Here is a 25,765-nt window from a genome sequence, read left to right as displayed (position 1 = left end):
ACAATTTACATGATGCCTTCATCAGAAGAACACTAACATTTCAGATAAGATAAGATACAACTTTATTCTCCCGAGGGAAATTGCGTGTTGACAGAGGGAGTGAAACATGAGGGAGGAGGACCAGGTGAGGCCTGCTGCTCAGAGGGCCAAAATGCTTACGGCACCGGGTATTCCCAGGTGGTCTCCCATCCAAGTACTAACCTGGCCCAACGCTGATTAGCTTCCGAGATCAGACGAGATCGGGCGTGTTCAGAGTGGTATGGCCGTAAACGAGGAGAGCAGCCACACAGAGGCTCTTTATAGGTGAGACAGACCCAGTTCAAGTCACCGTGAACACATGACTACACTCAAGTTCATGTGTATCACAATTTTCATGATGCCTTCATCAGAAGAACACTAAAATTTAAGATAAGATAAGATACAACTTTATTCTCCCGAGGGAAATTGCGTGTTCACAGAGGGAGTGAAACATGAGGGAGGAGGACCAGGTGAGGCCTGCTGCTCAGAGGGCCAAAATGCTTACTGCACCGGGTATTCCCAGGCGGTCTCCCATCCAAGTACTAACTTGGCCCGACGCTGCTTAGCTTCCGAGATCAGACGAGATTGGGCGTGTTCAGAGTGGTATGGCCGTAAACGTGGAGAGCAGCCACACAGAGGCTCTTTTTAGGTGAGACAGACCCAGTTCAAGTCACTGTGTACACATGACTACACTCAAGTTCATGTATATCACAATTTACATGATGCCTTCATCAGAAACACACATTTCTGGATAATGAAGTCTTACCTAATGAAACTGATAATCATCACATAGAACATACGGAGGGACCACTTACATCTCTGACGCTCACTTTCATCCTCATCATCGTCATTGTCACACAGTGGCTCGTGTACTTCAATCCTCATGTGCATTCAATCATCTCATATTATGCCCATGTGCAATACTCATTTTCTGAATGTATGATTTCATATAAGATAAGATAAGATACAACTTTATTCTCCCGAGGGACATTGGGTGTTGACAGAGGGAGTGAAACATGAGGGAGGAGGACCAGGTGAGGCCTGCTGCTCAGAGGTCCAAAATGGTTACTGCACCGGGTATTCCCAGGCGGTCTCCCATCCAAGTACTAACCTGGCCCGACGCTGCTTAGCTTCCGAGATCAGACGAGATTGGGCGTGTTCAGAGTGGTATGGCCTTAAACGAGGAAAGCAGCCACTCAGAGGCTCTTTATAGGTGAGACAGACCCAGTTCAAGTCACCGTGTACACATGACTACACTCAAGTTCATGTATATCACAATTTACATGATGCCTTCACCAGAAACACACATATCTGGATAATGAAGTCTTACCTAATGAAACTGATAATCATCAAATAGAACATACAGAGGTACCACTAACATCTCTGACGCTCACTTTCATCATCATCATCATCATCGTCACACAGTGTCTCGTGTACTTCACTTCTCATGTGCATTCAATCTTCTCATATTATGCGCATGTGCAATACTCATTTTCTGAATGTATGCTTTCATATAAGATAAGATAAGATACAACTTTATTCTCGTGAGGGACATTGGGTGTAGACAGAGGGAGTGAAACATGAGGGAGGAGGACCAGGTGAGGCCTGCTGCTCAGAGGGCCAAAATGCTTACGGCACCGGGTATTCCCAGGCGGTCTCCCATCCAAGTACTAACCTGGCCCGACGCTGCTTAGCTTCCGAGATCAGACGAGATCAGGCGTGTTCAGAGTGGTATGGCCGTAAACGAGGAGAGCAGCCACACAGAGGCTCTTTATAGGTGAGACAGACCCAGTTCACGTCACCGTGAACACATGACTACACTCAAGTTCATGTATATCACAATTTACATGATGCCTTCATCAAAAACACACATTTCTGGATAATGAAGTCTTACCTAATGAAACTGATAATCATCACATATAACATACAGAGGGACCACTTACATCTCTGGCGCTCACTTTCATCCTCATCATCATCATCATCATCATCATCATCATCGTCACACACTGGCTCGTGTACTTCACTCCTCATGTGCATTCAATCATCTCATATTATGCCCATGTGCAATACTAATTTTCTGAATGTATGCTTTCATATAAGATAAGATAAGATACAACTTTATTCTCCTGAGGGACATTGGGTGTTGACAGAGGGAGTGAAACATGAGGGAGGAGGACCAGGTGAGGCCTGCCGCTCAGAGGGCCAAAATTCTTACGGCACCGGGTATTCCCAGGCGGTCTCCCATCCAAGTACTAACCTGGCCCGACGCTGCTTAGCTTCTGAGATCAGGCATGTTCAGAGTGGTATGGCCGTAAACAAGGAGAGCAGCCACACAGAGGCTCTTTATAGGTGAGACAGACCCAGTTCAAGTCACCGTGTACGCATGACTACACTCCAGTTCATGTATATCACAATTTACATGATGCCTTCATCAGAAGAACACTAACATTTCAGATAAGATAAGATACAACTTTATTCTCCCGAGGGAAAGTGCGTGTTGACAGAGGGAGTGAAACATGAGGGAGGAGGACCAGGTGAGGCCTGCTGCTCAGAGGGCCAAAATGCTTACGGCACCGGGTATTCCCAGGCGGTCTCCCATCCAAGTACTAACCTGGCCCGACGCTGCTTAGCTTCCGAGATCAGACGAGATCAGGCGTGTTCAGAGTGGTATGGCCGTAACATGGAGAGCAGCCACACAGAGGCTCTTTATAGGTGAGACAGACCCAGTTCAAGTCACTGTGTACGCATGACTACACTCAAGTTCATGTATATCACAATATACATAATGCCTTCATGAGAAGAACACTAACATTTCAGATAAGATAAGATACAACTTTATTCTCCGGAGGGAAATTGCGTGTTCACAGAGGGAGTGAAACATGAGGGAGGAGGACCAGGTGAGGCCTGCTGCTCAGAGGGCCAAAATGCTTACTGCACCAGGTACTCCCAGGCGGTCTCCCATCCAAGTACTAACCTGGCCCGACGCTGCTTAGCTTCCGAGATCAGACGAGATCGGGCGTGTTCAGAGTGGTATGGCCGTAAACGAGGAGAGCAGCCACACAGAGGCTCTTTATAGGTGAGACAGACCCAGTTCACGTCACCGTGAACACATGACTACACTCAAGTTCATGTATATCACAATTTACATGATGCCTTCATCAAAAACACACATTTCTGGATAATGAAGTCTTACCTAATGAAACTGATAATCATCACATATAACATACAGAGGGACCACTTACATCTCTGGCGCTCACTTTCATCCTCATCATCATCATCATCATCATCATCATCATCGTCACACACTGGCTCGTGTACTTCACTCCTCATGTGCATTCAATCATCTCATATTATGCCCATGTGCAATACTAATTTTCTGAATGTATGCTTTCATATAAGATAAGATAAGATACAACTTTATTCTCCTGAGGGACATTGGGTGTTGACAGAGGGAGTGAAACATGAGGGAGGAGGACCAGGTGAGGCCTGCCGCTCAGAGGGCCAAAATTCTTACGGCACCGGGTATTCCCAGGCGGTCTCCCATCCAAGTACTAACCTGGCCCGACGCTGCTTAGCTTCTGAGATCAGGCATGTTCAGAGTGGTATGGCCGTAAACAAGGAGAGCAGCCACACAGAGGCTCTTTATAGGTGAGACAGACCCAGTTCAAGTCACCGTGTACGCATGACTACACTCCAGTTCATGTATATCACAATTTACATGATGCCTTCATCAGAAGAACACTAACATTTCAGATAAGATAAGATACAACTTTATTCTCCCGAGGGAAAGTGCGTGTTGACAGAGGGAGTGAAACATGAGGGAGGAGGACCAGGTGAGGCCTGCTGCTCAGAGGGCCAAAATGCTTACGGCACCGGGTATTCCCAGGCGGTCTCCCATCCAAGTACTAACCTGGCCCGACGCTGCTTAGCTTCCGAGATCAGACGAGATCAGGCGTGTTCAGAGTGGTATGGCCGTAACATGGAGAGCAGCCACACAGAGGCTCTTTATAGGTGAGACAGACCCAGTTCAAGTCACTGTGTACGCATGACTACACTCAAGTTCATGTATATCACAATATACATAATGCCTTCATGAGAAGAACACTAACATTTCAGATAAGATAAGATACAACTTTATTCTCCGGAGGGAAATTGCGTGTTCACAGAGGGAGTGAAACATGAGGGAGGAGGACCAGGTGAGGCCTGCTGCTCAGAGGGCCAAAATGCTTACTGCACCAGGTACTCCCAGGCGGTCTCCCATCCAAGTACTAACCTGGCCCGACGCTGCTTAGCTTCCGAGATCAGACGAGATCGGGCGTGTTCAGAGTGGTATGGCCGTAAATGAGGACAGCAGCCACACAGAGGCTCTTTTTAGGTGAGACAGACCCAGTTCAAGTCACCGTGTACACATGACTACACTCAAGTTCATGTATATCACAATTTAAATGATGCCTTTATCAGAAACACACATTTCTGGATAATGAAGTCTTACCTAATGAAACTGATAATCATCACATAGAACATACAGAGGGACCACTTACATCTCTGGCGCTCACTTTCATCCTCATCATCATCATCATCATCATCATCATCATCACACAGTGGCTCGTGTACTTCACTCCTCATGTGCATTCAATCATCTCATATTATTCCCATGTGCAATACTCATTTTCTGAATGTATGCTTTCATATAAGATAAGATAAGATACAACTTTATTCTCATAAGGGACATTGGGTGTTGACAGAGGGAGTGAAACATGAGGGAGGAGGACCAGGTGAGGCCTGCTGCTCAGAGGGCCAAAATGCTTACGGCACCGGTTATTCCCAGGCGGTCTCCCATCCAAGTACTAACCTGGCCCGACGCTGATTAGCTTCCGAGATCAGACGAGATCGGGCGTGTTCAGAGTGGTATGGCCGTATACAAGGAGAGCAGCCACACAGAGGCTCTTTATAGGTGAGACAGACCCAGTTCAAGTCACCGCGTACACATGACTACACTCAAGTTCATGTTTATCACAATTTACATGATGCCTTCATCAGAAGAACACTAACATTTCAGATAAGATCAGATACAACTTTGGTCTCCCGAGGGAAATTGCGTGTTCACAGAGGGAGTGAAACATGAGGGAGGAGGACCAGGTGAGGCCTGCTGCTCAGAGGGCCAAAATGCTTACTGCACCGGGTATTCCCAGGCGGTCTCCCATCCAAGTACTAACCTGGCCCGACGCTGCTTAGCTTCCGAGATCAGACGAGATCGGGCGTGTTCAGAGTGGTATGGCCATAAACGAGGAGAGCAGCCACACAGAGGCTCTTTATAGGTGAGACAGACCCAGTTCAAGTCATCGGTACACATGACTACACTCAAGTTCATGTATATCACAATTTACATGATGCCTTTATCAGAAACACACATTTCTGGATAATGAAGTCTTACCTAATGAAACTGATAATCATCACATAGAACATACAGAGGGACCACTTACATCTCTGACGCTCACTTTCATCCTCATCATCATCATTGTCACACAGTGGCTCGTGTACTTCACTCCTCATGTGCATTCAATCATCTCATCTTATGCCCATGTGCAATACTAATTTTCTGAATGCATGATTTCATATAAGATAAGATAAGATACAACTTTATTCTCCTGAGGGACATTGGGTGTTGACAGAGGGAGTGAAACATGAGGGAGGAGGACCAGGTGAGGCCTGCTGCTCAGAGGGCCAAAATGCTAACGGCACCGGGTATTCCCAGGCAGTCTCCCATCCAAGTACTAAGCTGGCCGGACGCTGCTTAGCTTCCGAGATCAGACAAGATCGGGCTTGTTCAGAGTGGTATGGCCGTAAACGAGGAGAGCAGCCACACAGAGGCTCTTTATAGGTGAGACAGACCCAGTTCAAGTCACCGTGTACACATGACTACACTCAAGTTTATGTATATCACAATTTACATGATGCCTTCATCAGAAACACACATTTCTGGATAATGAAGTCTTACCTAATGAAACTGATAATCATCACATAGAACATACAGAGGGACCACTTACATCTCTGACGCTCACTTTCATCCTCATCATCATTGTTGTCACACAGTGGCTTGTGTACTTCACTCCTCATGTGCATTCAATCATCTCATATTATGCCCATGTGCAATACTCATTTTCTGAATGTATGATTTCATATAAGATAAGATAAGATACAACTTTATTCTCCCGAGGGACATTGGGTGTTGACAGAGGGAGTGAAACATGAGTGAGGAGGACCAGGAGAGGCCTGCTGCTCAGGGGGCCAAAATGCTTACTGCACCGGGTATTCCCAGGCGGTCTCCCATCCAAGTACTAACCTGGCCCGACGCTGCTTAGCTTCCGAGATCAGACGAGATCGGGCGTGTTCAGAGTGGTATGGCCGTAAACGAGGAGGGCAGCCACACAGAGGCTCTTTATAGGTGAGACAGACCCAGTTCAAGTCACCGTGTACACATGACTACACTCAAGTTCATGTATATCACAATTTACATGATGCCTTCATCAGAAGAACACTAACATTTCAGATAAAATAAGACACAACTTTATCCTCCCGAGGGAAATTGCGTGTTGACAGAGGGAGTGAAACATGAGGGAGGAGGACCAGGTGAGGCCTGCTGCTCAGAGGGCCAAAATGCTTACGGCACCGGGTATTCCCAGGCGGTCTCCCATCCAAGTACTAACCTGGCCCAACGCTGATTAGCTTCCGAGATCAGACGAGATCGGGCGTGTTCAGAGTGGTATGGCCGTAAACGAGGAGAGCAGCCACACAGAGGCTCTTTATAGGTGAGACAGACCCAGTTCAAGTCACCGTGTACACATGACTACACTCAAGTTCCTGTATATCACAATTTACATGATGCCTTCATCAGAAACACACATTTCTGGATAATGAAGTCTTACCTAATGAAACTGATAATCATCACATAGAACATACAGAGGGACCACTTACATCTCTGACGCTCACTTTCATCCTCATCATCATCATTGTCACACAGTGGCTTGTGTACTTCACTCCTCATGTGCATTCAATCATCTCATATTATGCCCATGTGCAATACTCATTTTCTGAATGTATGATTTCATATAAGATAAGATAAGATACAACTTTGTTCTCCCGAGGGAAATTGCGTGTTCACAGAGGGAGTGAAACATGAGGGAGGAGGACCAGGTGAGGCCTGCTGCTCAGAGGGCCAAAATGCTTACTGCACCGGGTATTCCCAGGCGGTCTCCCATCCAAGTACTAACCTGGCCCGACGCTGCTTAGCTTCCAAATCAGACGAGATCAGGCGTGTTCAGAGTGGTATGGCCGTAAACGTGGCGAGCAGCCACACAGAGGCTCTTTATAGGTGAGACAGACCCAGTTCAAGTCACCGTGTACGCATGACTACACTCAAGTTCATGTATATCACAATTTACATGATGCCTTCATCAGAAGAACACTAACATTTCAGATAAGATAAGATACAACTTAATTCTCCCGAGGGAACTTGCGTGTTCACAAAGTGAGTGAAACATGAGGGAGGAGGACCAGGTGAGGCCTGCTGCTCAGAGGGCCAAAATGCTTACGGCACGGGGTATTCCCAGGCAGTCTCCCATCCAAGTACTAACCTGGCCCGACGCTGCTTAGCTTCCGAGATCAGACGAGATCGGGCGTGTTCAGAGTGGTATGGCCGTAAACGAGGAGAGCAGCCACACAGAGGCTCTTTATAGGTGAGACGGACCCAGTTCAAGTCACCGTGTACACATGACTACACTCAAGTTCATGTATATCACAATTTACATGATGCCTTCATCAGAAACACACATGTCTGGATAATGAAGTCTTACCTAATGAAACTGATAATCATCACATAGAACATACAGAGGGACCACTAACATCTCTGTCGCTCACTTTCATCATCATCATCATCATCGTCACACAGTGGCGCGTGTACTTCACTCCTCATGTGCATTCAATCATCTCATATAATGCCCATGTGCAATACTCATTTTCTGAATGTATGCTTTCATATAAGATAAGATAAGATACAACTTTATTCTCCCGAGGGACATTGGGTGTTGACAGAGGGAGTGAAACATGAGGGAGGAGGACCGGGTGAGGCCTGCTGCTCAGAGTGCTCAAGGGGTATGGCCGTAAACGATGAGAGCAGCCACACAGAGGCTCTTTATAGGTGAGACAGACCCAGTTCAAGTCACCGTGTACACATGACTACACTCAAGTTCATGTATATCACAATTTACATGATGCCTTCATCAGAAGAACACTAACATTTCAGATAAGATAAGATACAACTTTATTCTCCCGAGCGCAATTGCGTGTTGACAGAGGGAGTGAAACATGAGGGAGGAGGACCAGGTGAGGCCTGCTGCTCAGAGGGCCAAAATGCTAACGGCACCGGGTATTCCCAGGCAGTCTCCCATCCAAGTACTAACCTGGCCCGACGCTGATTAGCTTCCGAGATCAGACGAGATCGGGCGTGTTCAGAGTGGTATGGCTGTAAACGAGGAGAGCAGCCACACAGAGGCTCTTTATAGGTGAGACAGACCCAGTTCAAGTCACCGTGTACACATGACTACACTCAAGTTCATGTATATCACAATTTACATGATGCCTTCATCAGAAACACACATTTCTGGATAATGAAGTCTTACCTAATGAAACCGATAATCATCACATAGAACAAAAAGAGGGACCACTAACATCTCTGACGCTCACTTTCATCCTCATCATCATCATTGTCACACAGTGGCTCGTGTACATCACTCCTCATGTGCATTCAATCATCTCATATTATGCCCATGTGCAATACTCATTTTCTGAATGTATGCTTTCATATAAGATAAGATAAGATAAAACCAGGTGAGGCCTGCTGCTCAGATGGCCAAAACGCTTACGGCACCGGGTATTCCCAGGCGGTCTCCCATCCAAGTACTAACCTGGCCCGACGCTGCTTAGCTTCCGAGATCAGACGAGATCAGGCGTGTTCAGAGTGGTATGGCCGTAAACGAGGAGAGTAGCCACACAGAAACTCTTTATAGGTGAGACAGACCCAGTTCAAGTCACCGTGTACGCATGACTACACTCAAGTTCATGTATATCACAATTTACATGATGCCTTCATCAGAAGAACAGTGACATTTCAGATAAGATAAGATACAACTTTATTCTCCCGAGGGAAATTGCGTGTTCACAGAGGGAGTGAAACATGAGGGAGGAGGACCAGGTGAGGTCTGCTGCTCAGAGGGCCAAAATGCTTACTGCACTGGGTATTCCCAGGCGGTCTCCCATCCAAGTACTAACCTGGCCCGACGCTGCTTAGCTTCCGAGATCAGACGAGATCAGGCGTGTTCAGAGTTGTATGGCCGTAAACAAGGAGAGCAGCCACACAAAGGCTCTTTTTAGGTGAGACAGACCCAGTTCAAGTCACCGTGTACACATGACTACACTCAAGTTCATGTATATCACAATTTACATGATGCCTTCATCAGAAACACACATTTCTGGATAATGAAGTCTTACCTAATGAAACTGATAATCATCACATAGAACATACAAAGGGACCACTTACATCTCTGGCGCTCACTTTCATCCTCATCATCATCATCATCATCATCATCGTCACACAGTGGGTCGTGTACTTCACTCCTCATGTGCATTCAATCATCTCATATTATGCCGATGTGCGATACTCATTTTCTGAATGTATGCTTTCATATAAGATAAGATAAGATAAAACCAGGTGAGGCCTGCTGCTCAGAGGGCCAAAACGCTTACGGCACCGGGTATTCCCAGGCGGTCTCCCATCCAAGTACTAACCTGGCCCGACGCTGTTTAGCTTCCGAGATCAGACGAGATCAGGCGTGTTCAGAGTGGTATGGCCGTAAACGAGGAGAGTAGCCACACAGAGGCTCTTTATAGGTGAGACAGACCCAGTTCAAGTCACCGTGTACGCATGACTACACTCAAGTTCATGTATATCACAATTTACATGATGCCTTCATCAGAAGAACAGTGACATTTCAGATAAGATAAGATACAACTTTTTCCTTTGAGGGAAATTGCGTGTTGACAGAGGGAGTGAAACATGAGGGAGGAGGACCAGGTGAGGTCTGCTGCTCAGAGGGCCAAAATGCTTACTGCACCGGGTATTCCCAGGCGGTCTCCCATCCAAGTACTAACCTGGCCCGACGCTGCTTAGCTTCCGAGATCAGACGAGATCAGGCGTGTTCAGAGTTGTATGGCCGTAAACAAGGAGAGCAGCCACACAGAGGCTCTTTTTAGGTGAGACAGACCCAGTTCAAGTCACCGTGTACACATGACTACACTCAAGTTCATGTATATCACAATTTACATGATGCCTTCATCAGAAACACACATTTCTGGATAATGAAGTCTTACCTAATGAAACTGATAATCATCACATAGAACATACAAAGGGACCACTTACATCTCTGGCGCTCACTTTCATCCTCATCATCATCATCATCATCATCATCATCATCGTCACACAGTGGCTCGTGTACTTCACTCCTCATGTGCATTCAATCATCTCATATTATGCACATGTGCAATACTCATTTTCTGAATGTATGCTTTCATATAAGATAAGATAAGATACAACTTTATTCTCCCGAGGGAAATTGCATGTTGACAGAGGGAGTGAAACATGAGGGAGGAGGACCAGGTGAGGCCTGCTGCTCAGAGGGCCAAAATGCTTACGGCACCGGGTATTCCCAGGCGGTCTCCCATCCAAGTACTAACCTGGCCCAACGCTGATTAGCTTCCGAGATCAGACAGAACAGGCGTGTTCAGAGTGGTATGGCCGTAAACGAGGAGAGCAGCTACACAGAGGCTCTTTATAGGTGAGACAGACCCAGTTCAAGTCACCGTGTACACATGACTACACTCAAGTTCATGTATATCACAATTTACATGATGCCTTCATCAGAAGAACACTAACATTTCAGATAAGATAAGATACAACTTTGTTCTCCCGAGGGAAATTGCGTGTTCACAGAGGGAGTGAAACATGAGGGAGGAGGACCAGGTGAGGCCTGCTGCTCAGAGGGCCAAAATGCTTACTGCACCGGGTATTCCCAGGCGGTCACCCATCCAAGTACTAACCTGGCCCGACGCTGCTTAGCTTCCGAGATCAGACGAGATCGGGCGTGTTCAGAGTGGTATGGCCGTAAACGAGGAGAGCAGGCACACAGAGGCTCTTTATAGGTGAGACAGACCCAGTTCAAGTCACCGTGTACACATGACTACACTCAAGTTCATGTATATCACAATTTACATGATGCCTTTATCAGAAACACACATTTCTGGATAATGAAGTCTTACCTAATGAAACTGATAATCATCACATAGAACATACAGAGGGACCACTTACATCTCTGGCGCTCACTTTTATCCTCATCATCATCATCATCATCATCATCATCATCACACAGTGGCTCGTGTACTTCACTCCTCATGTGCATTCAATCATCTCATATTATGCCCATGTGCAATACTCATTTTCTGAATGTATGCTTTCATATAAGATAAGATAAGATACAACTTTATTCTCATGAGGGACATTGGGTGTTGACAGAGGGAGTGAAACATGAGGGAGGAGGACCAGGTGAGGCCTGCTGCTCAGAGGGCCAAAATGCTTACGGCACCGGTTATTCCCAGGCGGTCTCCCATCCAAGTACTAACCTGGCCCTATGCTGATTAGCTTCCGAGATCAGACGAGATCGGGCGTGTTCAGAGTGGTATGGCCGTAAACGAGGAGAGCAGCCACACAGAGGCTCTTTATAGGTGAGACAGACCCAGTTCAAGTTACTTTGTACACATGACTACACTCAAGTTCATGTATATCACAATTTACATGATGCCTTCATCAGAAGAACACTAACATTTCAGATAAGATAAAATACAACTTTGTTCTCCCGAGGGAAATTGCGTGTTCACAGAGGGAGTGAAACATGAGGGAGGAGGACCAGGTGAGGCCTGCTGCTCAGAGGGTCAAAACGCTTACTGCACCGGGTATTCCCAGGCGGTCTCCCATCCAAGTACTAACCTGGCCCGACGCTGCTTAGCTTCCGAGATCAGACGAGATCGGGCGTGTTCAGAGTGGTATGGCCGTAAACGAGGAGAGAAGCCACACAGAGGCTCTTTATAGGTGAGACAGACCCAGTTCAAGTCACCGTGTACACATGACTACACTCAAGTTCATGTATATCACAATTTACATGATGCCTTCATCAGAAACACACATTTCTGGATAATGAAGTCTTACTTATTGAAACTGATAATCATCACATAGAACATACAGAGGGACCACTTACATCTCTGACGCTATCTATCATCCTCATCATCATCATTGTCACACAGTGGCTCGTGTACTTCACTCCTCATGTGCATTCAATCATCTCATATTATGCCCATGTGCAATACTCATTTTCTGAATGTATGATTTCATATAAGACTAGATAAGATACAACTTTATTCTCCCGAGGGACATTGGGTGTTGACAGAGGGAGTGAAACATGAGGGAGGAGGACCAGGTGAGGCCTGCTGCTCAGAGGGCCAAAATGCTTACGGCACCGGGTATTCCCAGGCGGTCTCCCATCCAAGTACTAACCTGGCCCAACGCTGATTAGCTTCCGAGATCAGACGAGATCGGGCGTGTTCAGAGTGGTATGGCCGTAAACGAGGAGAGCAGCTACACAGAGGCTCTTTATAGGTGAGACAGACCCAGTTCAAGTCACCGTGTACACATGACTACACTCAAGTTCATGTATATCACAATTTACATGATGCCTTTATCAGAAACACACATTTCTGGATAATGAAGTCTTACCTAATGAAACTGATAATCATCACATAGAACATACAGAGGGACCACTTACATCTCTGGCGCTTACTTTTATCCTCATCATCATCATCATCATCATCATCATCGTCACACAGTGGCTCGTGTACTTCACTCCTCATGTGCATTCAATCATCTCATATTATGCCCATGTGCAATACTCATCTCTGAATGTATGCTTTCATATAAGATAAGATAAGATACAACTTTATTCTCCCGAGGGACATTGGGTGTTGACAGAGGGAGTGAAACATGAGGGAGGAGGACCAGGTGAGGCCTGCTGCTCAGAGGGCCAAAATGCTTAATGCACCGGGTATTCCCAGGCGGTCTCCCATCCAAGTACTAACTTGTCCCGACGCTGCTTAGCTTCCGAGATCAGACGAGATCGGGCGTGTTCAGAGTGGTATGGCCGTAAACGAGGAGAGCAGCCACACAGAGGCTCTTTATAGGTGAGACAGACCCAGTTCAAGTCACCGTGTACACATGACTACACTCAAGTTCATGTTTATCACAATTTACATGATGCCTTCATCAGAAGAACACTAACATTTCAGATAAGATAAGATCGACATTGTTCTCCCGAGGGAAATTGCGTGTTCACATGGGGAGTGAAACATGAGGGAGGAGGACCAGGTGAGGCCTGCTGCTCAGAGGGCCAAAATGCTTACGGCACCGGGTATTCCCAGGCGGTCTCCCATCCAAGTACTAACCTGGCCCGACGCTGATTAGCTTCCGAGATCAGACGAGATCGGGCGTGTTCAGAGTGGTATGGACGTAAACGAGGAGAGAAGCCACACAGAGGCTCTTTATAGGTGAGACAGACCCAGTTCAAGTCACCGTGTACATATGACTAAACTCAAGTTCATGTATATCACAATTTACATGATGCCTTCATCAGAAACACACATTTCTGGATAATGAAGTCTTACCTAATGAAACTGATAATCATCACATAGAACATACAGAGGGACCACTTACATCTCTGGCGCTCACTTTTATCCTCATCATCATCATCATCATCATCATCATCATCATCATCATCATCGTCACACAGTGGCTCATGTACTTCACTCCTCATGTGCATTCAATCATCTCATATTATGCCCATGTGCAATACTCATTTCCTGAATGTATGCTTTCATATAAGATAAGATAAGATACAACTTTATTCTCCTGAGGGAATTTGGGTGTTGACAGAGGGAGTGAAACATGAGGGAGGAGGACCAGGTGAGGTCTGCTGCTCAGAGGGCCAAAATGCTTACGGCACCGGGTATTCCCAGGCGGTCTCCCATCCAAGTACTAACCTGGCCCGACGCTGCTTAGCTTCCGAGATCAGACGAGATCAGGCGTGTTCAGAGTGGTATGGCCGTAAACGAGGAGAGAAGCCACACAGAGGCTCTTTATAGGTGAGACAGACCCAGTTCAAGTCACCGTGTACGCATGACTACACTCAAGTTCATGTATATCACAATTTACATGATGCCTTCATCAGAAACACACATTTCTGGATAATGAAGTCTTACCTAATGAAACTGATAATCGTCACATAGAATATAAAGAGGGACCACTTACATCTCTGACGCTCACTTTCATCATCATCATCATCATCATCATCATCATCGTCACACAGTGGCTCGTGTACTTCACTTCTCATGTGCATTCAATCTTCTCATATTATGCCCATGTGCAATACTCATTTTCTGAATGTATGCTTTCATATAAGATAAGATAAGATGCAACTTTATTCTCCCGAGGGACATTGGGTGTTGACAGAGGGAGTGAAACATGAGAGAGGAGGACCAGGTGAGGCCTGCTGCTTAGAGGGCCAAAATGCTTACGGCACCGGGTATTCCCAGGCGGTCTCCAATCCAAGTACTAACCTGGCCCGACGCTGCTTAGCTTCTGAGATCAGACGAGATCGGGCGTGTTCAGAGTGGTATGGCCGTAAACAAGGAAAGCAGCCACTCAGAGGCTCTTTATAGGTAAGACAGACCCAGTTCAAGTCACCGTGTACACAAAACTACACTCAAGTTCATGTATATCACAATTGACATGATGCCGTCATCATAAACACACATTTCAGATAAGATAAGATACAACTTTATTCTCCCGAGGGAAATTGCGTGTTGACAGAGGGAGTGAAACATGAGGGAGGAGGACCAGGTGAGGCCTGCTGCTCAGAGGGCCAAAATGCTTACGGCACCGGGTATTCCCAGGCGGTCTCCCATCCAAGTACTAACCTGTCCCGACGCTGATTAGCTTCCGAGATCAGACGAGATCGGGCGTGTTCAGAGTGGTATGGAGGTAAACGAGGAGAGAAGCCACACAGAGGCTCTTTATAGGTGAGACAGACCCAGTTCAAGTCACCGTGTACACATGACTACACTCAAGTTCATGTATATCACAATTTACATGATGCCTTCATCAGAAACACACATTTCTGGATAATGAAGTCTTACCTAATGAAACTGATAATCATCACATAGAACATACAGAGGGACCACTTACATCTCTGGCGCTCACTTTTATCCTCATCATCATCATCATCATCATCATCATCGTCACACAGTGGCTCGTGTACTTCACTCCTCATGTGCATTCAATCATCTCATATTATGCCCATGTGCAATACTCATTTTCTGAATGTATGCTTTCATATAAGATAAGATAAGATACAACTTTATTCTCCTGAGGGACATTGGGTGTTGACAGAGGGAGTGAAACATGAGGGAGGAGGACCAGGTGAGGCCTGCTGCTCAGACGGCCAAAATGCTTACGGCACCGGGTATTCCCAGGCGGTCTCCCATCCAAGTACTAACCTGGCCCGACGCTGCTTAGCTTCCGAGATCAGACGAGATCAGGCGTGTTCAGAGTGGTCTGGCCGTAAATGAGGAGAGGAGCCACACAGAGGCTCTTTATAGGTGAGACAGACCCAGTTCAAGTCACCGTGTACGCATGACTACACTCATGTTCATGTATATCACAATTTACATGATGCCTTCATCAGAAGAACACTAACATTTCAGATAAGATAAGATACAACTTTGTTCTCCCGAGGGAAATTGCGTATTCACAGAGGGAGTGAAACATGAGGGAGGAGGACCAGGTGAGGCCTGCTGCTCAGAGGGCCAAAATGCTTACGGCACCGGGTATTCCCAGGCGGTCTCCCATCCAAGTACTAACCTGGCCCGACGCTGTTTAGCTTCCGAGATCAGACGAGATCGGGCGTGTTCAGAGTGGTATGGCCGTAACGTGGAGAGCAGCCACACAGAGGCTCTTTATAGGTGAGACAGACCCAGTTCAAGTCACTGTGTACACATGACTACACTCAAGTTCATGTATATCACAATTTACATGATGCCTTCATCAGAAACACACATTTCTGGATAATGAAGTCTTACCTAATGAAACTGATAATCATCACATAGAACATACAGAGGGACCACTTACATCTCTGGCGCTCACTTTCATCATCATCATCATCATCATCATCATCATCGTCACACAGTGGCTCGTGTACTTCACTTCTCATGTGCATTCAATCTTCTCATATTATGCCCATGTGCAATACTCATTTTCTGAATGTATGCTTTCATATAAGATAAGATAAGATGCAACTTTATTCTCCCGAGGGACATTGGGTGTTGACAGAGGGAGTGAAACATGAGAGAGGAGGACCAGGTGAGGCCTGCTGCTCAGAGGGCCAAAATGCTTACGGCACCGGGTATTCCCAGGCGGTCTCCAATCCAAGTACTAACCTGGCCCGACGCTGCTTAGCTTCCGAGATCAGACGAGATCGGGCGTGTTCAGAGTGGTATGGCCGTAAACAAGGAAAGCAGCCACTCAGAGGCTCTTTATAGGTAAGACAGACCCAGTTCAAGTCAACGTGTACACAAAACTACACTCAAGTTCATGTATATCACAATTGACATGATGCCGTCATCATAAACACACATTTCAGATAAGATAAGATACAACTTTATTCTCCCGAGGGAAATTGCGTGTTGACAGAGGGAGTGAAACATGAGGGAGGAGGACCAGGTGAGGCCTGCTGCTCAGAGGGCCAAAATGCTTACGGCACCGGGTATTCCCAGGCGGTCTCCCATCCAAGTACTAACCTGTCCCGACGCTGATTAGCTTCCGAGATCAGACGAGATCGGGCGTGTTCAGAGTGGTATGGAGGTAAACGAGGAGAGAAGCCACACAGAGGCTCTTTATAGGTGAGACAGACCCAGTTCAAGTCACCGTGTACACATGACTACACTCAAGTTCATGTATATCACAATTTACATGATGCCTTCATCAGAAACACACATTTCTGGATAATGAAGTCTTACCTAATGAAACTGATAATCATCACATAGAACATACAGAGGGACCACTTACATCTCTGGCGCTCACTTTTATCCTCATCATCATCATCATCATCATCATCATCGTCACACAGTGGCTCGTGTACTTCACTCCTCATGTGCATTCAATCATCTCATATTATGCCCATGTGCAATACTCATTTTCTGAATGTATGCTTTCATATAAGATAAGATAAGATACAACTTTATTCTCCTGAGGGACATTGGGTGTTGACAGAGGGAGTGAAACATGAGGGAGGAGGACCAGGTGAGGCCTGCTGCTCAGACGGCCAAAATGCTTACGGCACCGGGTATTCCCAGGCGGTCTCCCATCCAAGTACTAACCTGGCCCGACGCTGCTTAGCTTCCGAGATCAGACGAGATCAGGCGTGTTCAGAGTGGTCTGGCCGTAAATGAGGAGAGGAGCCACACAGAGGCTCTTTATAGGTGAGACAGACCCAGTTCAAGTCACCGTGTACGCATGACTACACTCATGTTCATGTATATCACAATTTACATGATGCCTTCATCAGAAGAACACTAACATTTCAGATAAGATAAGATACAACTTTGTTCTCCCGAGGAAAATTGCGTATTCACAGAGGGAGTGAAACATGAGGGAGGAGGACCAGGTGAGGCCTGCTGCTCAGAGGGCCAAAATGCTTACTGCACCGGGTATTCCCAGGCGGTCTCCCATCCAAGTACTAACTTGTCCCGACGCTGCTTAGCTTCCGAGATCAGACGAGATCGGGCGTGTTCAGAGTGGTATGGCCGTAAACGAGGAGAGTAGCCACACAGAGGCTCTTTATAGGTGAGACAGACCCAGTTCAAGTCACCGTGTACACATGACTACACTCAAGTTCATGTATATCACAATTTACATGATGCCTTCATCAGAAGAACACTAACATTTCAGATAAGATAAGATCGACATTGTTCTCCCGAGGGAAATTGCGTGTTCACATGGGGAGTGAAACATGAGGGAGGAGGACCAGGTGAGGCCTGCTGCTCAGAGGGCCAAAATGCTTACGGCACCGGGTATTCCCAGGCGGTCTCCCATCCAAGTACTAACCTGGCCCGACGCTGATTAGCTTCCGAGATCAGACGAGATCGGGCGTGTTCAGAGTGGTATGGACGTAAACGAGGAGAGAAGCCACACAGAGGCTCTTTATAGGTGAGACAGACCCAGTTCAAGTCACCGTGTACATATGACTAAACTCAAGTTCATGTATATCACAATTTACATGATGCCTTCATCAGAAACACACATTTCTGGATAATGAAGTCTTACCTAATGAAACTGATAATCATCACATAGAACATACAGAGGGACCACTTACATCTCTGGCGCTCACTTTTATCCTCATCATCATCATCATCATCATCATCATCGTCACACAGTGGCTCGTGTACTTCACTCCTCATGTGCATTCAATCATCTCATATTATGCCCATGTGCAATACTCATTTTCTGAATGTATGCTTTCATATAAGATAAGATAAGATACAACTTTATTCTCCTGAGGGACATTGGGTGTTGACAGAGGGAGTGAAACATGAGGGAGGAGGACCAGGTGAGGCCTGCTGCTCAGACGGCCAAAATGCTTACGGCACCGGGTATTCCCAGGCGGTCTCCCATCCAAGTACTAACCTGGCCCGACGCTGCTTAGTTTCCGAGATCAGACGAGATCAGGCGTGTTCAGAGTGGTCTGGCCGTAAATGAGGAGAGCAGCCACACAGAGGCTCTTTATAGGTGAGACAGACCCAGTTCAAGTCACCGTGTACGCATGACTACACTCATGTTCATGTATATCACAATTTACATGATGCCTTCATCAGAAGAACACTAACATTTCAGATAAGATAAGATACAACTTTGTTCTCCCGAGGGAAATTGCGTATTCACAGAGGGAGTGAAACATGAGGGAGGAGGACCAGGTGAGGCCTGCTGCTCAGAGGGCCAAAATGCTTACAGCACCGGGTATTCCCAGGCGGTCTCCCATCCAAGTACTAACCTGGCCCGACGCTGATTAGCTTCCGAGATCAGACGAGATCGGGCGTGTTCAGAGTGGTATGGCCGTAACGTGGAGAGCAGCCACACAGAGGCTCTTTATAGGTGAGACAGACCCAGTTCAAGTCACCGTGTACACATGACTACACTCAAGTTCATGTATATCACAATTTACATGATGCCTTCATCAGAAACACACATTTCTGGATAATGAAGTCTTACCTAATGAAACTGATAATCATCACATAGAACATACAGAGGGACCACTTACATCTCTGGCGCTCACTTTCATCCTCATCATCATCATCATCATCATCATCATCGTCACACAGTGGCTCGTGTACTTCACTCCTCATGTGCATTCAATCATCTCATATTATGCCCATGTGCAATACTCATCTCTGAATGTATGCTTTCATATAAGATAAGATAAGATACAACTTTATTCTCCCGAGGGACATTGGGTGTTGACAGAGGGAGTGAAACATGAGGGAGGAGGACCAGGTGAGGCCTGCTGCTCAGAGGGCCAAAATGCTTACTGCACCGGGTATTCCCAGGCGGTCTCCCATCCAAGTACTAACTTGTCCCGACGCTGCTTAGCTTCCGAGATCAGACGAGATCGGGCGTGTTCAGAGTGGTATGGCCGTAAACGAGGAGAGCAGCCACACAGAGGCTCTTTATAGGTGAGACAGACCCAGTTCAAGTCACCGTGTACACATGACTACACTTAAGTTCATGTATATCACAATTTACATGATGCCTTCATCAGAAGAACACTAACATTTCAGATAAGATAAGATCGACATTGTTCTCCCGAGGGAAATTGCGTGTTCACATGGGGAGTGAAACATGAGGGAGGAGGACCAGGTGAGGCCTGCTGCTCAGAGGGCCAAAATGCTTACGGCACCGGGTATTCCCAGGCGGTCTCCCATCCAAGTACTAACCTGGCCCGACGCTGATTAGCTTCCGAGATCAGACGAGATCGGGCGTGTTCAGAGTGGTATGGACGTAAACGAGGAGAGAAGCCACACAGAGGCTCTTTATAGGTGAGACAGACCCAGTTCAAGTCACCGTGTACATATGACTAAACTCAAGTTCATGTATATCACAATTTACATGATGCCTTCATCAGAAACACACATTTCTGGATAATGAAGTCTTACCTAATGAAACTGATAATCATCACATAGAACATACAGAGGGACCACTTACATCTCTGGCGCTCACTTTTATCCTCATCATCATCATCATCATCATCATCATCATCATCATCGTCACACAGTGGCTCATGTACTTCACTCCTCATGTGCATTCAATCATCTCATATTATGCCCATGTGCAATACTCATTTCCTGAATGTATGCTTTCATATAAGATAAGATAAGATACAACTTTATTCTCCTGAGGGAATTTGGGTGTTGACAGAGGGAGTGAAACATGAGGGAGGAGGACCAGGTGAGGTCTGCTGCTCAGAGGGCCAAAATGCTTACGGCACCGGGTATTCCCAGGCGGTCTCCCATCCAAGTACTAACCTGGCCCGACGCTGCTTAGCTTCCGAGATCAGACGAGATCAGGCGTGTTCAGAGTGGTATGGCCGTAAACGGTGTAGAGCAGCCACACAGAGGCTCTTTATAGGTGAGACAGACCCAGTTCAAGTCACCGTGTACGCATGACTACACTCAAGTTCATGTATATCACAATTTACATGATGCCTTCATCAGAAACACACATTTCTGGATAATGAAGTCTTACCTAATGAAACTGATAATCATCACATAGAATATAAAGAGGGACCACTAACATCTCTGACGCTCACTTTCATCATCATCATCATCATCATCATCATCATCATCATCATCATCGTCACACAGTGGCTCGTGTACTTCACTTCTCATGTGCATTCAATCTTCTCATATTATGCCCATGTGCAATACTCATTTTCTGAATGTATGCTTTCATATAAGATAAGATAAGATGCAACTTTATTCTCCCGAGGGACATTGGGTGTTGACAGAGGGAGTGAAACATGAGAGAGGAGGACCAGGTGAGGCCTGCTGCTCAGAGGGCCAAAATGCTTACGGCACCGGGTATTCCCAGGCGGTCTCCAATCCAAGTACTAACCTGGCCCGACGCTGATTATCTTCCGAGATCAGACGAGATCGGGCGTGTTCAGAGTGGTATGGCCGTAAACGAGGAGAGCAGCCACACAGAGCCTCTTTATAGGTGAGACAGACCCAGTTCAAGTCACCGTGTACACATGACTACACTCAAGTTCATGTATATCACAATTTACATGATGCCTTTATCAGAAACACACATTTCTGGATAATGAAGTCTTACCTAATGAAACTGATAATCATCACATAGAACATACAGAGGGACCACTTACATCTCTGACGCTCACTTTCATCCTCATCATCATCATTGTCACACAGTGGCTCGTGTACTTCACTCCTCATGTGCATTCAATCATCTCATATTATGCCCATGTGCAATACTCATTTCCTGAATGTATGCTTTCATATAAGATAAGATAAGATACAACTTTATTCTCCTGAGGGAATTTGGGTGTTGACAGAGGGAGTGAAACATGAGGGAGGAGGACCAGGTGAGGTCTGCTGCTCAGAGGGCCAAAATGCTTACGGCACCGGGTATTCCCAGGCGGTCTCCCATCCAAGTACTAACCTGGCCCGACGCTGCTTAGCTTCCGAGATCAGACGAGATCAGGCGTGTTCAGAGTGGTATGGCCGTAAACGAGGAGAGCAGCCACACAGAGGCTCTTTATAGGTGAGACAGACCCAGTTCAAGTCACCGTGTACGCATGACTACACTCAAGTTCATGTATATCACAATTTACATGATGCCTTCATCAGAAACACACATTTCTGGATAATGAAGTCTTACCTAATGAAACTGATCATCATCACATAGAATATGAAGAGGGACCACTAACATCTCTGACGCTCACTTTCATCATCATCATCATCATCATCATCATCATCATCATCATCATCGTCACACAGTGGCTCGTGTACTTCACTTCTCATGTGCATTCAATCTTCTCATATTATGCCCATGTGCAATACTCATTTTCTGAATGTATGCTTCCATATAAGATAAGATAAGATGCAACTTTATTCTCCCGAGGGACATTGGGTGTTGACAGAGGGAGTGAAACATGAGAGAGGAGGACCAGGTGAGGCCTGCTGCTCAGAGGGCCAAAATGCTTACGGCACCGGGTATTCCCAGGCGGTCTCCCATCCAAGAACTAAACTGGCCCGACGCTGATTAGCTTCCGAGATCAGACGAGATCTGGCGTGTTCAGAGTGGTATGGCCGTAAACGAGGAGAGCAGCCACACAGAGGCTCTTTATAGGTGAGACAGACCCAGTTCAAGTCACCGTGTACACATGACTACACTCAACTTCATGTATATCACAATTTACATGATGCCTTCATCAGAAGAACACTAACATTTCAGATAAGATAAGATACAACTTTGTTCTCCCGAGGGAAATTGCGTGTTCACAGAGGGAGTGAAACATGAGGGAGGAGGACCAGGTGAGGCCTGCTGCTCAGAGGGCCGAAATGCTTACGGAACTGGGTATTCCCAGGCGGTCTCCCATCCAAGTACTAACCTGGCCCGATGCTGATTAGCTTCCAAGATCAGACGAGATCGGGCATGTTCAGAGTGGTATGGCCGTAAACGAGGAGAGCAGCCACACAGAGGCTCTTTATAGGTGAGACAGACGCAGTTCAAGTCACCGTGTACACATGACTACACTCAAGTTCATGTATATCACAATTTACATGATGCCTTTATCAGAAACACACATTTCTGGATAATGAAGTCTTACCTAATGAAACTGATAATCATCACATAGAACATACAGAGGGACCACTTACATCTCTGACGCTCACTTTCATCCTCATCATCATCATTGTCACACAGTGGCTCGTGTACTTCACTCCTCATGTGCATTCAATCATCTCATATTATGCCCATGTGCAATACTCATTTTCTGAATGTATGATTTCATATAAGATAAGATAAGATGCAACTTTATTCTCCTGAGGGACATTGGGTGTTGACAGAGGGAGTGAAACATGAGGGAGGAGGACCAGGTGAGGCCTGCTGCTCAGAGGGCCAAAATGCTTACTGCACCGGGTATTCCCAGGCGGTTTCCCATCCAAGTACTAACCTGGCCCGACGCTGCTTAGCTTCCGAGATCAGACGAGATCGGGCGTGTTCAGAGTGGTATGGCCGTAAACGAGGAAAGCAGCCACTCAGAGGCTCTTTATAGGTAAGACAGACCCAGTTCAAGTCACCGTGTACACAAAACTACACTCAAGTTCATGTATATCACAATTGACATGATGCCGTCATCATAAACACACATTTCAGATAAGATAAGATACAACTTAATTCTCCCGAGGGAAATTGCGTGTTGACAGAGGGAGTGAAACATGAGGGAGGAGGACCAGGTGAGGCCTGCTGCTCAGAGGGCCAAAATGCTTACGGCACCGGGTATTCCCAGGCGGTCTCCCATCCAAGTACTAACCTGTCCCGACGCTGATTAGCTTCCGAGATCAGACGAGATCGGGCGTGTTCAGAGTGGTATGGAGGTAAACGAGGAGAGAAGCCACACAGAGGCTCTTTATAGGTGAGACAGACCCAGTTCAAGTCACCGTGTACACATGACTACACTCAAGTTCATGTATATCACAATTTACATGATGCCTTCATCAGAAACACACATTTCTGGATAATGAAGTCTTACCTAATGAAACTGATAATCATCACATAGAATATAAAGAGGGACCACTAACATCTCTGACGCTCACTTTCATCATCATCATCATCATCATCATCATCATCATCATCATCATCATCGTCACACAGTGGCTCTTGTACTTCACTTCTCATGTGCATTCAATCTTCTCATATTATGCCCATGTGCAATACTCATTTTCTGAATGTATGCTTTCATATAAGATAAGATAAGATGCAACTTTATTCTCCCGAGGGACATTGGGTGTTGACAGAGGGAGTGAAACATGAGAGAGGAGGACCAGGTGAGGCCTGCTGCTCAGAGGGCCAAAATGCTTACGGCACCGGGTATTCCCAGGCGGTCTCCAATCCAAGTACTAACCTGGCCCGACGCTGATTATCTTCCGAGATCAGACGAGATCGGGCGTGTTCAGAGTGGTATGGCCGTAAACGAGGAGAGCAGCCACACAGAGCCTCTTTATAGGTGAGACAGACCCAGTTCAAGTCACCGTGTACACATGACTACACTCAAGTTCATGTATATCACAATTTACATGATGCCTTTATCAGAAACACACATTTCTGGATAATGAAGTCTTACCTAATGAAACTGATAATCATCACATAGAACATACAGAGGGACCACTTACATCTCTGACGCTCACTTTCATCCTCATCATCATCATTGTCACACAGTGGCTCGTGTACTTCACTCCTCATGTGCATTCAATCATCTCATATTATGCCCATGTGCAATACTCATTTCCTGAATGTATGCTTTCATATAAGATAAGATAAGATACAACTTTATTCTCCTGAGGGAATTTGGGTGTTGACAGAGGGAGTGAAACATGAGGGAGGAGGACCAGGTGAGGTCTGCTGCTCAGAGGGCCAAAATGCTTACGGCACCGGGTATTCCCAGGCGGTCTCCCATCCAAGTACTAACCTGGCCCGACGCTGCTTAGCTTCCGAGATCAGACGAGATCAGGCGTGTTCAGAGTGGTATGGCCGTAAACGAGGAGAGCAGCCACACAGAGGCTCTTTATAGGTGAGACAGACCCAGTTCAAGTCACCGTGTACGCATGACTACACTCAAGTTCATGTATATCACAATTTACATGATGCCTTCATCAGAAACACACATTTCTGGATAATGAAGTCTTACCTAATGAAACTGATCATCATCACATAGAATATGAAGAGGGACCACTAACATCTCTGACGCTCACTTTCATCATCATCATCATCATCATCATCATCATCATCATCATCATCGTCACACAGTGGCTCGTGTACTTCACTTCTCATGTGCATTCAATCTTCTCATATTATGCCCATGTGCAATACTCATTTTCTGAATGTATGCTTCCATATAAGATAAGATAAGATGCAACTTTATTCTCCCGAGGGACATTGGGTGTTGACAGAGGGAGTGAAACATGAGAGAGGAGGACCAGGTGAGGCCTGCTGCTCAGAGGGCCAAAATGCTTACGGCACCGGGTATTCCCAGGCGGTCTCCCATCCAAGAACTAAACTGGCCCGACGCTGATTAGCTTCCGAGATCAGACGAGATCTGGCGTGTTCAGAGTGGTATGGCCGTAAACGAGGAGAGCAGCCACACAGAGGCTCTTTATAGGTGAGACAGACCCAGTTCAAGTCACCGTGTACACATGACTACACTCAACTTCATGTATATCACAATTTACATGATGCCTTCATCAGAAG

The 25,765-nt window shown here is 46.3% G+C and overlaps 35 non-coding genes and 18 pseudogenes across 35 annotated transcripts; all 53 read right to left on the bottom strand.

Annotated features, from left to right (window-relative positions):
- Positions 1 to 152: 152 nt before the first annotated feature.
- On the bottom strand, positions 153 to 271 carry LOC142998749 (5S ribosomal RNA). The gene has a single exon (XR_012963045.1). It is a non-coding gene; the product is annotated as a 5S ribosomal RNA (ribosomal RNA).
- A 245-nt stretch (positions 272 to 516) lies between these two features.
- LOC142998036 (5S ribosomal RNA) lies at positions 517 to 635 on the bottom strand (annotated as a pseudogene).
- A 445-nt stretch (positions 636 to 1,080) lies between these two features.
- On the bottom strand, positions 1,081 to 1,199 carry LOC142998155 (5S ribosomal RNA; annotated as a pseudogene).
- A 445-nt stretch (positions 1,200 to 1,644) lies between these two features.
- LOC142998800 (5S ribosomal RNA) lies at positions 1,645 to 1,763 on the bottom strand. Its single transcript, XR_012963093.1, has one exon. It is a non-coding gene; the product is annotated as a 5S ribosomal RNA (ribosomal RNA).
- Positions 1,764 to 2,226: 463 nt separating this feature from the next.
- LOC142998301 (5S ribosomal RNA) lies at positions 2,227 to 2,335 on the bottom strand (annotated as a pseudogene).
- Positions 2,336 to 2,580: 245 nt separating this feature from the next.
- Positions 2,581 to 2,699, bottom strand: LOC142997429 (5S ribosomal RNA). The gene has a single exon (XR_012962155.1). It is a non-coding gene; the product is annotated as a 5S ribosomal RNA (ribosomal RNA).
- Positions 2,700 to 2,943: 244 nt separating this feature from the next.
- Positions 2,944 to 3,062, bottom strand: LOC142997255 (5S ribosomal RNA). Its single transcript, XR_012961989.1, has one exon. It is a non-coding gene; the product is annotated as a 5S ribosomal RNA (ribosomal RNA).
- Positions 3,063 to 3,525: 463 nt separating this feature from the next.
- On the bottom strand, positions 3,526 to 3,634 carry LOC142998299 (5S ribosomal RNA; annotated as a pseudogene).
- A 245-nt stretch (positions 3,635 to 3,879) lies between these two features.
- LOC142997428 (5S ribosomal RNA) lies at positions 3,880 to 3,998 on the bottom strand. Its single transcript, XR_012962154.1, has one exon. It is a non-coding gene; the product is annotated as a 5S ribosomal RNA (ribosomal RNA).
- A 244-nt stretch (positions 3,999 to 4,242) lies between these two features.
- LOC142997549 (5S ribosomal RNA) lies at positions 4,243 to 4,361 on the bottom strand. The gene has a single exon (XR_012962270.1). It is a non-coding gene; the product is annotated as a 5S ribosomal RNA (ribosomal RNA).
- Positions 4,362 to 4,821: 460 nt separating this feature from the next.
- LOC142997628 (5S ribosomal RNA) lies at positions 4,822 to 4,940 on the bottom strand. The gene has a single exon (XR_012962344.1). It is a non-coding gene; the product is annotated as a 5S ribosomal RNA (ribosomal RNA).
- Positions 4,941 to 5,185: 245 nt separating this feature from the next.
- LOC142997362 (5S ribosomal RNA) lies at positions 5,186 to 5,304 on the bottom strand. The gene has a single exon (XR_012962090.1). It is a non-coding gene; the product is annotated as a 5S ribosomal RNA (ribosomal RNA).
- A 444-nt stretch (positions 5,305 to 5,748) lies between these two features.
- LOC142998347 (5S ribosomal RNA) lies at positions 5,749 to 5,867 on the bottom strand (annotated as a pseudogene).
- Positions 5,868 to 6,312: 445 nt separating this feature from the next.
- Positions 6,313 to 6,431, bottom strand: LOC142997189 (5S ribosomal RNA). Its single transcript, XR_012961924.1, has one exon. It is a non-coding gene; the product is annotated as a 5S ribosomal RNA (ribosomal RNA).
- A 245-nt stretch (positions 6,432 to 6,676) lies between these two features.
- Positions 6,677 to 6,795, bottom strand: LOC142998771 (5S ribosomal RNA). The gene has a single exon (XR_012963066.1). It is a non-coding gene; the product is annotated as a 5S ribosomal RNA (ribosomal RNA).
- A 445-nt stretch (positions 6,796 to 7,240) lies between these two features.
- LOC142998242 (5S ribosomal RNA) lies at positions 7,241 to 7,358 on the bottom strand (annotated as a pseudogene).
- A 245-nt stretch (positions 7,359 to 7,603) lies between these two features.
- On the bottom strand, positions 7,604 to 7,722 carry LOC142997588 (5S ribosomal RNA). Its single transcript, XR_012962307.1, has one exon. It is a non-coding gene; the product is annotated as a 5S ribosomal RNA (ribosomal RNA).
- Positions 7,723 to 8,428: 706 nt separating this feature from the next.
- On the bottom strand, positions 8,429 to 8,547 carry LOC142997997 (5S ribosomal RNA; annotated as a pseudogene).
- Positions 8,548 to 8,932: 385 nt separating this feature from the next.
- Positions 8,933 to 9,051, bottom strand: LOC142997066 (5S ribosomal RNA). Its single transcript, XR_012961806.1, has one exon. It is a non-coding gene; the product is annotated as a 5S ribosomal RNA (ribosomal RNA).
- Positions 9,052 to 9,296: 245 nt separating this feature from the next.
- LOC142998188 (5S ribosomal RNA) lies at positions 9,297 to 9,415 on the bottom strand (annotated as a pseudogene).
- A 397-nt stretch (positions 9,416 to 9,812) lies between these two features.
- On the bottom strand, positions 9,813 to 9,931 carry LOC142997204 (5S ribosomal RNA). Its single transcript, XR_012961938.1, has one exon. It is a non-coding gene; the product is annotated as a 5S ribosomal RNA (ribosomal RNA).
- Positions 9,932 to 10,175: 244 nt separating this feature from the next.
- Positions 10,176 to 10,294, bottom strand: LOC142997963 (5S ribosomal RNA). Its single transcript, XR_012962665.1, has one exon. It is a non-coding gene; the product is annotated as a 5S ribosomal RNA (ribosomal RNA).
- Positions 10,295 to 10,757: 463 nt separating this feature from the next.
- On the bottom strand, positions 10,758 to 10,875 carry LOC142998218 (5S ribosomal RNA; annotated as a pseudogene).
- A 245-nt stretch (positions 10,876 to 11,120) lies between these two features.
- On the bottom strand, positions 11,121 to 11,239 carry LOC142997122 (5S ribosomal RNA). Its single transcript, XR_012961859.1, has one exon. It is a non-coding gene; the product is annotated as a 5S ribosomal RNA (ribosomal RNA).
- A 460-nt stretch (positions 11,240 to 11,699) lies between these two features.
- LOC142997639 (5S ribosomal RNA) lies at positions 11,700 to 11,818 on the bottom strand. The gene has a single exon (XR_012962355.1). It is a non-coding gene; the product is annotated as a 5S ribosomal RNA (ribosomal RNA).
- A 245-nt stretch (positions 11,819 to 12,063) lies between these two features.
- Positions 12,064 to 12,182, bottom strand: LOC142997273 (5S ribosomal RNA). Its single transcript, XR_012962006.1, has one exon. It is a non-coding gene; the product is annotated as a 5S ribosomal RNA (ribosomal RNA).
- A 445-nt stretch (positions 12,183 to 12,627) lies between these two features.
- LOC142998770 (5S ribosomal RNA) lies at positions 12,628 to 12,746 on the bottom strand. The gene has a single exon (XR_012963065.1). It is a non-coding gene; the product is annotated as a 5S ribosomal RNA (ribosomal RNA).
- A 459-nt stretch (positions 12,747 to 13,205) lies between these two features.
- LOC142998267 (5S ribosomal RNA) lies at positions 13,206 to 13,324 on the bottom strand (annotated as a pseudogene).
- A 244-nt stretch (positions 13,325 to 13,568) lies between these two features.
- Positions 13,569 to 13,687, bottom strand: LOC142997448 (5S ribosomal RNA). Its single transcript, XR_012962172.1, has one exon. It is a non-coding gene; the product is annotated as a 5S ribosomal RNA (ribosomal RNA).
- Positions 13,688 to 14,162: 475 nt separating this feature from the next.
- LOC142998799 (5S ribosomal RNA) lies at positions 14,163 to 14,281 on the bottom strand. The gene has a single exon (XR_012963092.1). It is a non-coding gene; the product is annotated as a 5S ribosomal RNA (ribosomal RNA).
- Positions 14,282 to 14,738: 457 nt separating this feature from the next.
- On the bottom strand, positions 14,739 to 14,857 carry LOC142997768 (5S ribosomal RNA). The gene has a single exon (XR_012962477.1). It is a non-coding gene; the product is annotated as a 5S ribosomal RNA (ribosomal RNA).
- Positions 14,858 to 15,098: 241 nt separating this feature from the next.
- LOC142998230 (5S ribosomal RNA) lies at positions 15,099 to 15,217 on the bottom strand (annotated as a pseudogene).
- A 460-nt stretch (positions 15,218 to 15,677) lies between these two features.
- On the bottom strand, positions 15,678 to 15,796 carry LOC142997575 (5S ribosomal RNA). Its single transcript, XR_012962294.1, has one exon. It is a non-coding gene; the product is annotated as a 5S ribosomal RNA (ribosomal RNA).
- A 245-nt stretch (positions 15,797 to 16,041) lies between these two features.
- On the bottom strand, positions 16,042 to 16,160 carry LOC142997483 (5S ribosomal RNA). The gene has a single exon (XR_012962207.1). It is a non-coding gene; the product is annotated as a 5S ribosomal RNA (ribosomal RNA).
- A 456-nt stretch (positions 16,161 to 16,616) lies between these two features.
- Positions 16,617 to 16,735, bottom strand: LOC142997335 (5S ribosomal RNA). Its single transcript, XR_012962065.1, has one exon. It is a non-coding gene; the product is annotated as a 5S ribosomal RNA (ribosomal RNA).
- Positions 16,736 to 16,976: 241 nt separating this feature from the next.
- Positions 16,977 to 17,095, bottom strand: LOC142998228 (5S ribosomal RNA; annotated as a pseudogene).
- Positions 17,096 to 17,555: 460 nt separating this feature from the next.
- On the bottom strand, positions 17,556 to 17,674 carry LOC142997574 (5S ribosomal RNA). Its single transcript, XR_012962293.1, has one exon. It is a non-coding gene; the product is annotated as a 5S ribosomal RNA (ribosomal RNA).
- A 245-nt stretch (positions 17,675 to 17,919) lies between these two features.
- LOC142998081 (5S ribosomal RNA) lies at positions 17,920 to 18,038 on the bottom strand (annotated as a pseudogene).
- A 244-nt stretch (positions 18,039 to 18,282) lies between these two features.
- Positions 18,283 to 18,401, bottom strand: LOC142997447 (5S ribosomal RNA). Its single transcript, XR_012962171.1, has one exon. It is a non-coding gene; the product is annotated as a 5S ribosomal RNA (ribosomal RNA).
- Positions 18,402 to 18,861: 460 nt separating this feature from the next.
- Positions 18,862 to 18,980, bottom strand: LOC142997945 (5S ribosomal RNA). Its single transcript, XR_012962647.1, has one exon. It is a non-coding gene; the product is annotated as a 5S ribosomal RNA (ribosomal RNA).
- A 245-nt stretch (positions 18,981 to 19,225) lies between these two features.
- On the bottom strand, positions 19,226 to 19,344 carry LOC142997699 (5S ribosomal RNA). Its single transcript, XR_012962412.1, has one exon. It is a non-coding gene; the product is annotated as a 5S ribosomal RNA (ribosomal RNA).
- A 458-nt stretch (positions 19,345 to 19,802) lies between these two features.
- On the bottom strand, positions 19,803 to 19,921 carry LOC142998080 (5S ribosomal RNA; annotated as a pseudogene).
- Positions 19,922 to 20,165: 244 nt separating this feature from the next.
- On the bottom strand, positions 20,166 to 20,284 carry LOC142997446 (5S ribosomal RNA). Its single transcript, XR_012962170.1, has one exon. It is a non-coding gene; the product is annotated as a 5S ribosomal RNA (ribosomal RNA).
- Positions 20,285 to 20,753: 469 nt separating this feature from the next.
- LOC142998798 (5S ribosomal RNA) lies at positions 20,754 to 20,872 on the bottom strand. The gene has a single exon (XR_012963091.1). It is a non-coding gene; the product is annotated as a 5S ribosomal RNA (ribosomal RNA).
- A 470-nt stretch (positions 20,873 to 21,342) lies between these two features.
- LOC142997733 (5S ribosomal RNA) lies at positions 21,343 to 21,461 on the bottom strand. The gene has a single exon (XR_012962445.1). It is a non-coding gene; the product is annotated as a 5S ribosomal RNA (ribosomal RNA).
- Positions 21,462 to 21,906: 445 nt separating this feature from the next.
- LOC142998797 (5S ribosomal RNA) lies at positions 21,907 to 22,025 on the bottom strand. Its single transcript, XR_012963090.1, has one exon. It is a non-coding gene; the product is annotated as a 5S ribosomal RNA (ribosomal RNA).
- A 469-nt stretch (positions 22,026 to 22,494) lies between these two features.
- LOC142998055 (5S ribosomal RNA) lies at positions 22,495 to 22,613 on the bottom strand (annotated as a pseudogene).
- A 245-nt stretch (positions 22,614 to 22,858) lies between these two features.
- On the bottom strand, positions 22,859 to 22,977 carry LOC142998298 (5S ribosomal RNA; annotated as a pseudogene).
- Positions 22,978 to 23,422: 445 nt separating this feature from the next.
- On the bottom strand, positions 23,423 to 23,541 carry LOC142997395 (5S ribosomal RNA). Its single transcript, XR_012962122.1, has one exon. It is a non-coding gene; the product is annotated as a 5S ribosomal RNA (ribosomal RNA).
- Positions 23,542 to 23,782: 241 nt separating this feature from the next.
- Positions 23,783 to 23,901, bottom strand: LOC142998227 (5S ribosomal RNA; annotated as a pseudogene).
- A 472-nt stretch (positions 23,902 to 24,373) lies between these two features.
- On the bottom strand, positions 24,374 to 24,492 carry LOC142997732 (5S ribosomal RNA). The gene has a single exon (XR_012962444.1). It is a non-coding gene; the product is annotated as a 5S ribosomal RNA (ribosomal RNA).
- Positions 24,493 to 24,937: 445 nt separating this feature from the next.
- On the bottom strand, positions 24,938 to 25,056 carry LOC142998796 (5S ribosomal RNA). Its single transcript, XR_012963089.1, has one exon. It is a non-coding gene; the product is annotated as a 5S ribosomal RNA (ribosomal RNA).
- Positions 25,057 to 25,525: 469 nt separating this feature from the next.
- Positions 25,526 to 25,644, bottom strand: LOC142998053 (5S ribosomal RNA; annotated as a pseudogene).
- Positions 25,645 to 25,765: the final 121 nt, after the last annotated feature.

The sequence above is a fragment of the Genypterus blacodes genome, unplaced genomic scaffold (genome assembly GCF_046128005.1).
Source record: "Genypterus blacodes isolate CSIRO-AG114 ecotype Tasmania unplaced genomic scaffold, CSIRO-AGI_Gbla_v1 ptg000039l_1, whole genome shotgun sequence".
Lineage (NCBI taxonomy): Eukaryota > Metazoa > Chordata > Actinopteri > Ophidiiformes > Ophidiidae > Genypterus > Genypterus blacodes.
Note: the sequence above shows the minus strand (reverse complement) of the source record. Positions and strands in the feature narration are given on the sequence as shown.